At 37.7% G+C, this 14,184-nt stretch overlaps 1 pseudogene; it reads left to right on the top strand.

Annotated features, from left to right (window-relative positions):
• Nucleotides 1-7,568: 7,568 nt before the first annotated feature.
• On the top strand, nucleotides 7,569-9,629 carry LOC149249522 (transcription initiation factor TFIID subunit 2 pseudogene; annotated as a pseudogene).
• Nucleotides 9,630-14,184: the final 4,555 nt, after the last annotated feature.

Genomic DNA, 14,184 nt, shown 5'->3' with positions numbered 1-14,184 from the left:
GTTAAAGGTTTGATTCCCATTTAAGATTCAACTAGTTCATGTGATAATTGCATTGTAGTGAAGTAGTATAGGGACAACTTCCCTGAAGTAGTGCTTTATAGAGAAAAAACACCATTGGAGCTAGTTTATACAGATTTGTGTGGTCCAGTGCAGCCCCGATCACTAGGAAGAAGTTACTACTTCTTAGCCTTCATATATGATTATGGAAGAAAGAATTAGGTGTAGTTTCTTGCAAAGAAATATAATTTTTTTTACAACTTTAAATAATTCAATGCATTGTTGGAGAAGTAAAATGGCCATTAAATTAAAGTGTTGAGATTATAGATAGGAGGTGAATATGATCCAAATCATTTTCACATTTTCTGTAAGCAACATGGCATCAAAAGATAACTTAGAACAAAGTATGCACTTAAGAAAAATGGTGTAGTATAAAGGAAAAATAGAATCATTATGAATAAGGAAGAAGCATCATGCAAGCAAAAAAAATTCAAATGATTTTTATGGAGAAGCAACAAATTTATCTATTTATGTTTTGAATATATCTCCCACTAAAAGTGTGAAGAATGAGTTGCAATGAAAAATACTTTAGAGTATTTGGTTGCGTGGCATATGCTCATGTGCCTAAAGAGTTGATAAGAAACTTAGATGATGGAAGTGAAAAGAGCATCTTTCTTGGGTACAATGATCAATCCAAGGCATACAAATTATATAATCAAGTTACAAAGAAGGTGATAATCAATAGATATGTTGAATCTAAAGGAGATGAAGCTTGGGATACCTATGTTGAAAATTGCAGTAAGAAATTTTCAATTTGATTTTGTCTTGATTAAATTGAGAAAATTCAAATTTCCACATCAACAATCAACTTGGATGCAGTTAACTTGTGTGACATGGCTTGTATCACCCATTTTACTCAATAAATTCGAGTTGGTGAAGTTAGAGTTCATTTAAGCATGTGTAATTGCTAATTTGTAGCAATCAAAGTCAATTATCTCAAGTTGTTTTCAGTTAAACTAGTTCCAATTGTTGGAGGAACTAGTGGAAAGTCAGTTGTGCAGTGGGACTTCAGTCAAACTCAGTGATCATCTAGTTAATTGATCAATCAACCCAAAATAGCTAGTGCATGCAGAGAATTCGAGTTCCCCAACTGTGGTGGAGATTCCAAGGTAGTGTAATATCAGTTGTAGACTAGTCTTGAGTGTACAGGTGTTTGGAGAAATTCCTAAATAATATTGGCCTAATTTCTCAAGGAACTGTGCAAGGAAATAGGGGCTCAAGCAGAGTTAGAAATTGACTAAGTCTGGGTTAGAGCTTCTCAGTGAGCAAAGAGATAGGTTATTCACTTGCAAGTTGTGCTCAGTTGAGAAAAGCAATTGTAATATATCTCTATGCGTTAAATTAATGCAAGCAGTCATTGGTTTTTTTAGCATATTTCTTTCCTAAGGAAAAATATTGTGTGCATGTGTGTTATTTCTTATTGAATGTCTGAAATTTTTGTTCTAAATTGTGAATTATCTTCTGCAAAGCAATAGAGTAGGTTTATGTTTTGTGATTTTGATTAAAATTTCATGAGGAGTTGCAAATATAAACCATAATTTCTACATGGTATCATAGCAGGATTCACATTAGAGCAAGAATTTCGAAATTGTTTCTCAGGACGATCGAATTTGCAGTTCAGTGTAGCAGGATCTCTTTAGAGTTGAGAATATGGCCTTCAAGGGACTGAGGCTAGAGTATGCGTTGGAAGGAAACTCTAATTTCATCTCATGGAAGTATCACATGGAGGAAATATTGGATGACAATGGATTTCTAGAATACATCAAGACAAATGTTGCAAATCCAACAAAATCTGATGCCTAGAACCTTGCTCAGTGGAAGAAATATGTAGCCAAGGCGAGGAGAATAATCTTGGAGGGAGTCTAGGATCACTTATGTCCATGGAAAAGAAGCTCCATTCGCAATGCAGAAAACACCAATAGAATTATTCGAGAATAGTAGTGACAATAGGAAGCTGGCACTCAAGGATAAATTTCGAAGTATCAAGATGCAGAAGAATGAAACTCTTCAACAATATCTGAGCAGGTTCAGATAATGTTGTGATGAACTTGGTAGGGTTGGTGTTAATGTTCTAGAAGATGACTTGGTAAGCCTACCCTTCTAGGCCTTCCAAAGAGCTGACATAACTACCAAGATTCAGTTAACGAGAGGGAGAAACTACCAAATTGAGAATGCTTAAGTCCAATTTGGTACAGGAGGAAATAAGGAAGAATACTAGAGATGGGACTTCATCCAAGGGTTAGGATGAAGAAATCTTTGCATTGGTTAGTAAGCGAAAGAAGGGAAAATGAAAGAAATATCAATCCAAACTAGAGTCTAGCCAAGGGGGCAAGAAGAAAGTTTTTTCCAAAATTAAAAGCTTCAATTTCCATGAATTTAGGCACTATGCCACAAAGAGTCCAAACAAAAAGGCAAGCAAGAAGATCTCAGGAGGAGTAGTAGGTGAAGCCTCAACTTCACAGTTTGAGCTTGACCTTACCCTTATCACATGCATGGTGAGCACAATGATGGGGAGTGTGTGGTACTTGGACTCAGGTGCATTGTTCCACATGACAGGGTGTAGAGAGTTTTTTCAGTGACCTGGAGGAGAAAGTCTTGCAGATGCACATTGGGCTAGGGGACGTTGGAAGGTACAACGTGACCGAGATTGGTATAGTTGCCTTTCAAAGGGATTTAGGCTCCGCTCTCAGGCTCAAGGATCTCATGTTCATTCTAGGCCGAAAGAAAAATCTCATCTTTGTTGCAGTTTTGGAAGATCGTGATTATGATGTGACCTTCAACAAAGGAAAGAAATTTCTTGAGACACATAGCCACGAGACAGGTGAAGAAGATTGGGGTTTGTGTGAAGAACTTGTATAATCTATATGTGGAAGAGTGTGTTGCATTAAGCACAAAAGTGGAGAAGGTGCAAAGATGCAATGTCAGTGAAATTTGGCACAAAATACTTAGCCATTTGCCTCATGATGCCCTGAAGATTATGCAACAAATAACCGTTGGCCTCTCCAAAGGAGCACTTGAGTAGCAGGATGTACTTTGGGGAAGTACACAAAATACACATTCCGCGATTGGGATCCATTTTGATGTATGTGGACCTTTATTAACAACCTCCACTTCGAGACACAAATATTTTTTCATTTTTATTGATGACTTCTCACGGAAGTGTTGGATCTTCTTCATGCAGAAGAAAGATGAATCATTATCCAACTTTATATAATTCAAGGCATTGGTTGAGAAAGAAACCGAAAATAAGGTGAAGGCTCTCAAGAGAGATAATGGAGGTGAGTATGTGTTGAATGAATTTAAAAATTTATGTACAAAAGAAGACATTCAAAGAGAGTTGTCAACACCCCAAAACCCACAACAAAATGGGGTGGTTGAGAGAAAGAACCGTAGCATTGTGGGATCTGTGAGAGTAATGTTACATGACTAAGGCATACCTTTGCATTTGTGGGCTGAGGCATGCAACACAACAATCTACTTGCAGAACCAGAGTTCTCATCAGATTCTTAGTATGCTTACATTATATGAGGCTTTCTCTAGGAGGAAGCTGGATGTGTCACACCTCAAGATTTTTGGAGCCTCTTTTTACTGCCATGTCTCCAAAGAATCAAGGGAGAAGCTTAATCCAAAAATAGAATTGGGTGTATTTGTGGGTTACACAGAAACTCCTCACAACTACTGTGTGTAATTTCCATCCCTAAAAATGACAATTGTGTGAAGAGATGTAAAATTTGATGAGGAGAAAGAAATGTGATGCTATCTTAAGAGGGAGCTTCAGATCCCACCAGAAGAGGAGATTTTAGCTCCAAAGGAGAGGCCTTAGGAAGTTGTGGAGCAACCACAAATTGATGAGTAGAGAGTGGAGCAAACACTCAAGCAAAGCCATATAGAGAAGGAAAAAACATAATTAAGGAAGCTGAAAGACTTGTGCAGGATGCGAGGGAGAATGTGGGTGCTCCTTCAAATCAACAAAGGCAGAGAAGATCACCTGATCAGTTCACTAGATACATGGCTCTAATGTATGAGCTTGTAGAGACTTAGCCATATTATTTCAAGGAAGCAATAAAGCAACCTGTATGGATTGATTCAATGGTGGAGGAATACAAATCCATTGTAAAGAATAGTGTTTGGGAAGTGGTCCCAAGACCAACAGATATATCATTAGTGGGTTTGATATGGATCTTCAAGGTGAACTAGGTAGCAGACGAAAGCATAGAGAAGTATAAGGCCAAATTTGTTGTCAAGGGGTACTCCCAAGTTGAGGGAATTGACTATGAGGAGACCTTTGCTCATGTAGCAAGGTACTCATCCGTTAGATCAATTCTTTCACTAGCTTCATAGATGGGGTGGAAGATCCACTAGATGGCTTTAAAAAAAACATTTCTCAATGGGGTTATTGAGGAGGAGGTGTACATCGAGTAACCAAAATGTTTTGAGACATTTAATTGGGAGTCTCATGTGTGAAGACTCAAGCGAGCATTGTACGATCTCAAATAAGCACCCTATGCTTGGTACACTAGGATCGATAGCTATCTCACCAATTTGGGCTTCACCAAAAGTGAAGCGGATACAAGCCTCTATCATATTTTTGTAGAAGGTAAATTTCTTATTATTGTCATATATGTTAATGATTTGATTTTTACTAGTGATGAGCATCTGATCACATCTTGCAAGGAGGACCTTGCAAGGGAATTTGAAACGAAGGACATGGGTCTCATGCACTCTTTCCTTGGTTTGGAAGTATGGAAAGGCAATGGGGAATTGTTTGTCTCTCAAGGAAAGTATGCAAATGAGATATTATAGAGATTCCACATGGAGAGTTGCAAACCCATGGAGAAACCTCTAGTGACCAACTGGAGGAAGGAGGATGCCATCTCAAGTGAGGAAGTGAATGCTACTATTTATCGGAAACCAGTGGGTTCACTCATGTAACTTGTGAACACACGATCAAATATGTGCTATATAGTCAACCGACTAAGGAAAGCTATGGTTAGGCCAACCAAATTATTTTGGAAGGTAGCTAAGCATGTTTTACAATACCTGAGAGGCAATACCCAGTTTGGACTATGGTACATACAGATAGAGGGAGTGAAGTTGTGTGGCTTCACAGATGCATATTGCGTAGGGAGTCCATCAGACTGAAAGAGTACATCCGGTGAACTTTTTAGTGTTGGGCCCGCAACTGTTTCCTGGTACAACAAGAAGCAAAGATCTTTAGTGCACAACTTGGCAGAAGCATAATACATGGTTGCAAGTCAAGCAACATGTGAGGCGATCTGGATGAGAAAGATACTTGTTGGATTATTTGGTCAAAAGATGGATCCAACTGTGATATATTGTGATAATCAAAGTTGCATCAAGCTCTTTGAGAATCTCGTTTTTCATAATTGATCCAAGCATATAGATATTCGATATCACTATTTACAGGACCGTGTGTAGAGGTGGATAATGTTGTTACACTACATTCCGACAGAGGAACAAGACACTGACATTTTGACAAAGGCCTTGTCAAGAGGGAAGTTCAAGTTCCACAGGTGCAAGATAGAGGTGGTTGATATCCATTTCTTGCTAAGAGAGAGTGTTGAAAATTGCATCAATATTTGATTTTGCCTTGATTAAATTGAAAAAAATCGAATTTCCACATTAACATAAAACTTGGATGCAGTTAACTTGTGTGACATGGATTTTGTCACCCAGTTTACGCAGTAAATTTGAGTTATAGGAGTTAGAGTTTAGTTAAGCATGTGATTACTGATTTGTAGCAATCAAAGTCAGTGATCTCAAGCTATTTGTAGTTAAACTAGTTCTAACTATTGGGGGAACTAGTGGAAGGTGAGTTGTGCAGTAGGACTTTAGTCAAACTCAATGATCATCTAGCTAACTTATCAATCATCCCAAAATAGCTAGTGCAAGCAGAGAATTCGAGTTCCCCAGTTGTGGTGGAGATACCGAGGAAATGTAACATCATTTGTAGACTAGTCTTGAGTGTACAGGTGTTGCATGCAGTCAGATGATCAACCTTAGGAATTGCACAATCCATTTTGAAGAAATTCCTAAATAATGGGGGTCTAATTTCTCAAGGAATTGCGCAAGGAAATAAGGGCTCAAGTAGAGGCAGAAATTGACTAAGTCTGGGTTAGAGCTTCTCAGTGAGCAGAGAGATAGGTTATTCACTTGCAGGTTGTGCTTAGTTGAGCAAAGAAATTGTAATACATCTCTATTTATCAAATTAATGCAAGCAAGAATTGAGTTTTTTAGCAGATTTCTTTCCCCAGTAAAAATATTGTGTGCATGTGTGTTATTTCTTATTGCATGTCTAAAATTTTTGTTCTAAATTATGAAAAACTTCCGCATAGCAGTAGAGTAGGTTTGTGACTTGTGATTTTGATTAAAACTTCATGAGCAATTGCAAATCTACACCATAATTTCTACAACCTCAAGCGAAAGATGAAGTAAAGGAGTAGATTGTACAAGGTAGATAACAAGGTTAATCAACCTAATCATCAACTAGAGGTACTCTAATATAGACTCCAAGAAATTATGTTCAAGGTGAAACATCTAGCCCAAAAACCCAGTCTATTCCTCCTTCTAATTCAAATTGTGAATATGATGTTACAACTTCTTCCCTAAGGTCTAGAAAGGTGAGAAGTTCAAGAGAAATCTATGAAGATCTTGATGTGCATTGAAGTTTTGCATTGTTTACATGCCAAACCACAAATTTTGAAGAAGAAATTAAAGAAGAAAATTGGGTCAAAGCAATGAATGAAGAAATGGATTTCATAGAGAATAATGATGCATGAGATATAGTAAAATTACCAAAAGGTAAAAAATGCATTGGTGTAAAATGGGTTTACGAAAAGAAGTTTAATGAGAAAAAAAAAAGGTTTAAAAGTCTAAGGCTAAATTGGTAGAAACTTGGTTTTGCACAACAACCTAGAGTTGATTATGATGACACCTTTGCACAAATTGCAAAGTTAGATATAATTAGATCTATCTTAGCCATAAAAACCCAAAATAAGTGGAAAGTGTTGCAACCTATACAACGATTAGCATTATTCTATGATGCTTTTTCCTTTTTTCATTATGTTAGACTCCATCTTGCCAGTTTGCTGTCAGAGTCCAATTATCAAAATTCATTTCTCATTATGTACATTCCTGTTTGATGTCTAGGTCAGCAAGGAGTTAATTTGGTATTTAGGGCTAGGTGCAAGTTATTGTTCTCAAGGTGTTTCATAATACCTGTGGGTCAGAGGAAGATTTCCAATAAGCTTCATTTCAAGATTTTCATCATGTTCGAGGATATTTCTTTTTCAAAACTTTGTTTTGAAAAGGAAATTGTCAAATTTTAATGTTTGTAATAAATCTATATTTTAGAGTCTCCTGCCTTGAAATATTTCAGAAGCAGCCTGAAGCAGCCTTGGTTATCTTTTCCTAAGCCAAATGCCGGTTTCCTGCAAAAACAACCAAGTGTCATCAGTTCTCAGAAGTATAATAAAAAGCCAAAGAACAAAATGACAAAGTGCCAAACATTTACATTTAAAATCAAATGTAATTTTATGAGATATTTTTGCAACCTATATACAGCGTGGAGGCAAGTCATTTCCACCAAATTTCAAAGCAGAGGTCAAAGGCGCATTACAAGGACGAAATCGTGGTTTTCAAAACTGTGGAGCAGAGCTGGAAACGTGCGCTACACACCGAGGTGGGCACTACGCATCGGGCCTCACTGGCCAGTGTTAAATTACTCAGGCGCTACGCACACAGAGGTGCGCTACGCACTGGGTAGGCGCGCTACCCATACAGTGACAACACTAAATAATTTTGTCTTTGCATCCGATTTCGAGCCAAAATGCCACGATCAGCTTGCAAATAGGCATACAGAACTTAAAGTGTTGGTTCCTAAGAGTGGAGTCATTGGATTACATGCGAATAGTATGAATATTGATAATGTCTTTTTGAATGGATTGCCTGTGCGGCTTAAATTTTATTCACAGCATCAACAATTTGAAATAGGAAAGACTGGGGTTCTATCACTTCTATTGATGCGGCTGAAGCTGCTGGCTCAGCATATTTTTCATCTTTGGAGAGAGAGATGGCTTCGGATCTACTCATTTTTTGCGGTAAGGCTACCTCTGCAGAAAGTGCAGTACAGGAATCTGCAGATACAGAGAAGGTTGGGCAAATTATTCCAAGTGAGTGCAAGTCAGATGATGTCAATAAGAATGCTCGGCAAGAGTTCCATGCGCACAAATAATCAGCTAAGGCGAGCACGCTGTTGGTTTCCATGTGTTGACTTTGGTCTACAACGTTGTTGCTATGATCTCGAGTTTACTGTTGAATCTAAGTATGTTGCAGTTAGCAATGGCACACTTCTTTGTCAGGTCACTACCAAAGATAATCCATCCAGTAAAACATATGTGTACGGTGTGAATATCCCAGTTGCCGTGGAATTCATAACATTGGCAGTTGCCCCGTTTGAGGTGCTTCCAGATCGTCATAATGGGGTTGTTTCTCATATGTGCATGCCATCAAATCTTTCAAAGCTGCAATGCACAGTGAGCTTCTTCCATACTGTATTCAGCTATTATGAGGAGTATCTTGCTGCAACTTTTCCTTTTGGATCATATAAGCAAGTCTTCATTGATTCTGAGACTGTATTATCTTCTACCTGTGTTGGTGCTTCCATGTCCATTTTTAGTTCTCATTTGTTGTATGACGAACGGGTTATTGACCAGGTCATCAGCACAAGAATTAAACTGGCTTATGCTCTAGCACAGCAATGGTTTGGAATTTATATCACAGCTGAGACAGCTAATGATGGGTGGCTATTGGATGGTCTTGCTGGCTTTTTAACTGATTGCTTCATAAAGCGTTTTCTTGGCAATAATGAAGCTCGGTATCGCCGCTACAAGGCAAATGAGGCAGTTTGCAAAGTTGATGTTGATGGGGCCACTGCTCTTAGTTTATTTGGAGCTGCAGCTGAATTATATGGGACACAAGGAATTGGTGTGTTGGGCAAAATTCGGTCATGGAAGGCTGTTGCAATTCTTCAGATGCTAGAGAAACAAATGGGTCCTGAGTCTTTTCGCAAGATTTTACAGAGAATTGTGCATAAAGCGGAGGATGTCATTCGTGCATCTAGAACTCTGAGTACAAAAGAGTTTCGGCATCTTGCAAACAAAATTGGCAACTTGGAGAGGCCATTTCTTAAGGAATTTTTTCCTCGTTGGGTGGAGTCTTGTGGTTGCCCAGTTTTGAGGATGGGATTATCCTACAACAAGCGGCGTAATATGATTGAGTTAGCTGTATTGTGGGGATGTACATCTAATGTGAGTTCAAAGTCAGCACCTGGTAGAGGCACTGTTAGTGGTGAATTTCAAGCAGGTAATGATGGATGGCCAGGAATGATGAGTGTAAGGATTTTTGAACTTGATGGTATGTATGATCATCCGAGCTTGCCTATGGCTGGAGACACCTGTCAGTTACTAGAAATACAATGTCATTCAAAGCTTGCTGCTCGTCGTATTCAATGCCCCAAGAAGGGTGGCAAAGGTGAAAAGTCAGAAAACTAAAGCCAAAAATAAACAAAGACATCTGTCACAGCAGAAGAATAGGATTCGTATTCCTATTTATGACTTCAGTTAGTAATACAAATGGGGTCTGCACTCCAATTTTAGTCTTTTTGGTTAGTCATTAGAGAATTTCAAGGAGAAGGTTGTTCTCTGTTCTATTTTTGACTTTAGTTGAAACAACTCCTGATTTTGGATTGATCTGTTTTCAAACAGGAGAGATTATTTGTTGTATTAAAAATCACTTGTAAAAGTGGGGAGAGGGATTTTTTCTGAGGCGTGCGTGGAGAAAAACAGAGCTTCTATTGTACAGTTTTGACAGGGATTTTAATAAAAAATGCAGCTCTGACCCCTGAGATTCTTGTGGTATGAAATTTAACATTTGTCTCATCCTTTGTTTCATATGTAGCCTGTTGTGTTTCCATTTCATTTCATAATCGTTTCTAAATGAATACTTTTAAGTGAGAAAGGCAGAATTCAAATTATTTGCTCTGTCTTGAGGAAGTGTTCATATTAAATGTTTTCTTCTGTTTGACAAGGATTCATCTTCTATGCCCTTGTCAACCTCTCAAACAGTTCACCCACTCCACATTATTTCAAATTTGATGTTTAATTTCTTGCCTATCTTGCCTCAGGAGATAATCTATGTTTTTGATTATATTTCTCTGTTCAAGCTGTTCTTTGCCCCATGCAGCCCAGAAAACCCAAACATTTATTTAAAACCTCATTTCATATCTCTTTACTAGCCTAAGATCAGCATTCACTATAGGTCATCTTAGACCCGGAGAGAGCCCTCTCCTGTCCTCGTAGGGCTAGCTACGAGGCTGAACGTAGTTTGATGTTGCCTTGAGTTTTGCCTTCCTCAGCCTGGGGAAAATTCGAGCGTTAACACATTACACTTCATTTTTCCCCTTCAAATCCAATTCCAAAATTTCTTATGAGGAACAATAAAATTGGTTTTAGTAGCCACTACCCAAATCTGGGATTTTTATTACAACACGCTACATCCATTCTTCTGGATATTGGATATCATGATTTTCAATATCCAGATCTACATAAATATTTTATTTTCACTTTACATATCTTTCATATTTCTAGAAGCTAGATATCGAGATCCCACATAATTGTTGTAATTGCACAACATTAAAGCTTGTAGCATTTTATGTTACTTAATGGATACATCAGCTTAATGATCATTTTGTCACTTAGCTGAGATATAGAGGTAAGTAATCTTTGATTTTCTTTATATAGGATTTTAAATAAAAGTTGGATTTATATATTACCCTTTTAACCATTCAACATGGATTGGAACCTTAACCATGGAACTCCCATATCTAGGTATCTGGATAATTTAAAATCTAGATGACACCTTTTTTTGGAAGTCTCCATGTCCAAAAATCTCAAGTTTGGAAAAATATTTAACTCATCATCTTTTAAAAACTAGATTCTAGATAACGGATGGTTCATTCAAGGAAAATTATAAATATACTTAGATTTTGCTAATTTTGTTCCTAGAAAAAAATTTAAATATTTTTTCAAAAAATATCAGATCATGGATATCCATATTTTAGATACGTAGATCCACATTTTTGGAACAATGGATATATGCTTATTCATATTCAATAAAATTTTACACTAATTTATTAAATTTAATGTACTTTCAGATTCTGGATCCAACATTTCCTATTTCTTGGATACTTTATGATTTAGATCTTCCTATTGAGTTTATCATCATTAAAATGTTTTTCTAGATTCTTGATTTCTAGATCCTCTCTCCAAATGACAAAAATTAGCAAATGCAGTGACATATTTTGTCAACAATTTTAAATTGGTCATTTGATCATCAATTGGCATTACTTTCTATCCTTCAACCTTGAATGTACAATTTTTTTTTTTGCTAAGTATGATTAATCTATTATTTACAAAAAGAGAGTATTGTTACATCATTTGAGCTCAGAGAGCCATCATGCCTGATAGATAGGCCGTTTGAGCATGACTCAGTCAAAAACTGGGAGTTTGAACATGATATCCCGCACAGGGGAAACAGAGAGATACAAACAACAAACACTAGACAGTAGTCCCGACACAACAGAAACTAGACAATAGACCCGATATGAGAACATAGAGAAAGTTTGACAAACAGAACCAGAAAGAACCTTTCCGCCTTTCCACAGGGCTTCAAAAAACTGATGGACAGCTGAAACACACGATTACTCGTCGGGTGGCTCCTCCACTATCCTGCACCATCCCTCTTCCAGTTCCCGCCTGTCCGGCTGAGCGTGAGCAACTGGCACAATGTTGATGGCGCTGGCTGGCTGAGGTGTCCCGTGTTGCATATCAGTAGAAGGCCTCGGAGAGTTGGGATTTTGATCATCCTCAAAGTGAGGCATAGGGGCACTAGGCTCGCCCTCGTCTTGGGCTTCTTCTAAGAAGAGAACAGAGACATGAGCCGTAATCCGAGGGCGAGTGAGAGAACAATTGAACGAGAAAATAGCTGAGCCAAAGGACGGCGAATTGGCGGAGTCTGGAGAGTTTGGGTTCAAGTATTGACTTGGTCTCAGAATTCTCTTTGTTCCCAGAGGAGGAGGGACTTGCCCCATGTAGCTCAACCCAGCAGAAGGGCGTGAAGGGTTGCCTCGGCCGGATCCTCTGTGACTAAGCATGCGCTGGCAGGGTCTCGGCATAGCGGACTAAAAAACACGAACAACAATGTTGAAATCTCCTTCAATGGAAATGCCACGACCCGCAATGAGTATGCCACGAACACCACAGGGGATGCCGCCAACAGCTGAGGGGGAATTACGCACCTTGAGCTCTGCCTCAGGCGCTATCCGAAGACAGCAGCCGGCGCCTGACCCTCCCCAAGCCCAGTCTTTCTCAAAACTCTGAATCGTTCCAAGCAGAATGAAACACAAAAGCATGTTGCTGAAGCTGAAGCTATTAAATATGCGGGTGCCATTCCCTCGATCCTCACCCGCCATTACTATAGCAATCAAGTTCGTTGCAGGCCAAAATCCTCCAGTGTAGGCGTAACTGGACAATGTTTTAACGCCAAGGCCGAATAGACGAACACCCATAATGTTAATCACCTGTGAATTGATATCCTCCCACCTGATATTCTGTCCGGCGAGCATGCTGGACAGGTGCCAACCATGCTGCGCCTTCTTCCGTCCCATCATAGTAAATGCTTTACAGATCACCCGCATCCGGGGTTGAATGTACAATTTTAACATGTAAGTCTATTTTCATTAACTTTTATAAAAGTGTGAATTAAAAAAATAAGTCAAGAAAATCCAACGGGGTATTTGATGTTGCGGTTTGACATGGCATCTAGATATGAAACTTCTTTTTTCATTTTCATTTGTTATATGATGATTACCAAAATTCCCAATTCCTTCTTTCATGCAATAAACTTATTTCACGGGTAGGCTTAAATTATGCTTGGTAATGAGAAATCCAAATCCAAGTTTTTTATTTTCCAGATACCATAAATCTAGATCTAGATTTTTTTTAAAGGCCTTTTTCAAATCTTCTACTAACCTAGATTCCAAATATCCAAAATTTATTTTTAACAGGCTAGGAAATGTTATGGAGAAATTAATTTCATTCAATTAAAATATTTCTAAGATCATTTTCTTGTTGCACTGAATTGCTCTACAAAACCCTATTTTTCTCTGCTCAAGTTTCTAAAAACAATAGTAACCTTGTATGCATATTAAAGACTTCGCTAAAAAGTAAATCTAGTTTCATTACCATTTATATTTTCAGGCTAGTGTTAACTTTGGTAAGAATTAAAAATTGTTTTTAATAATCCATAATTGGAATAGATTCAATGTTTTTTTCTAAGTATTTTTAAAGTTCTACAATTTCTCTTATTTTGTGCCATATGTATATAAACCATCTTCATAAACAAAGGAGAAGTATTAGAAGCTTGAAGACCTAGAGGAAAAGGATTTTGATGAGGAAAATAACCCTAATTAATCTTTCTTCTCAAATATAATTCACAATATAGGACTTAAGAGTTTCCCAGACTAATGGCATATTCATGAGCTATTTGAAAATTGAAGTTTCTATGATGAAGATGAAGTTGATGCTGACACACTTGAAGAAATTAAGAAGTCAAATATTCATGATGTTACTACAAGACCAACCATTGTACCTATTATGATATGGTATGCTAGATATTCTCTCATGTAGATATCAAGACCTGTATGATTATTGAGTCAACTTGTACCATAGTAGGGTCATTTAGGAATGGTGATTTAACTGAAATATATAAACTTGCTCCTCCTAAAGTTTATCTGAACAAATAAATTTTAGAGGAGTTTAAGGCCATAGAGTTAAAAATTTAAGAGATAGAAATTAATGCCTTAATAAAAAACCGGTGGTATGATGATGCAACACTTAAGATTAAGGAAAATAGACTTTACCCGGTTCTAAATCTTAAGAAATCCCATATTCTAGTCACAACCAATTTTTGTAGGTTGTATGGAGAAAAGAAGCCTCAACATTTTAATAACATGTTAAGTTGGAGAGGGTTCTACTAATGCATCAAATT

This window comes from Pinus tabuliformis, chromosome 7 (assembly GCF_031772625.1).
Source record: "Pinus tabuliformis cultivar Carrire ecotype Pingquan chromosome 7, CPIR1, whole genome shotgun sequence".
Taxonomy (NCBI): domain Eukaryota; kingdom Viridiplantae; phylum Streptophyta; class Pinopsida; order Pinales; family Pinaceae; genus Pinus; species Pinus tabuliformis.
This window is presented reverse-complemented; position numbering and strand designations above follow the sequence as displayed.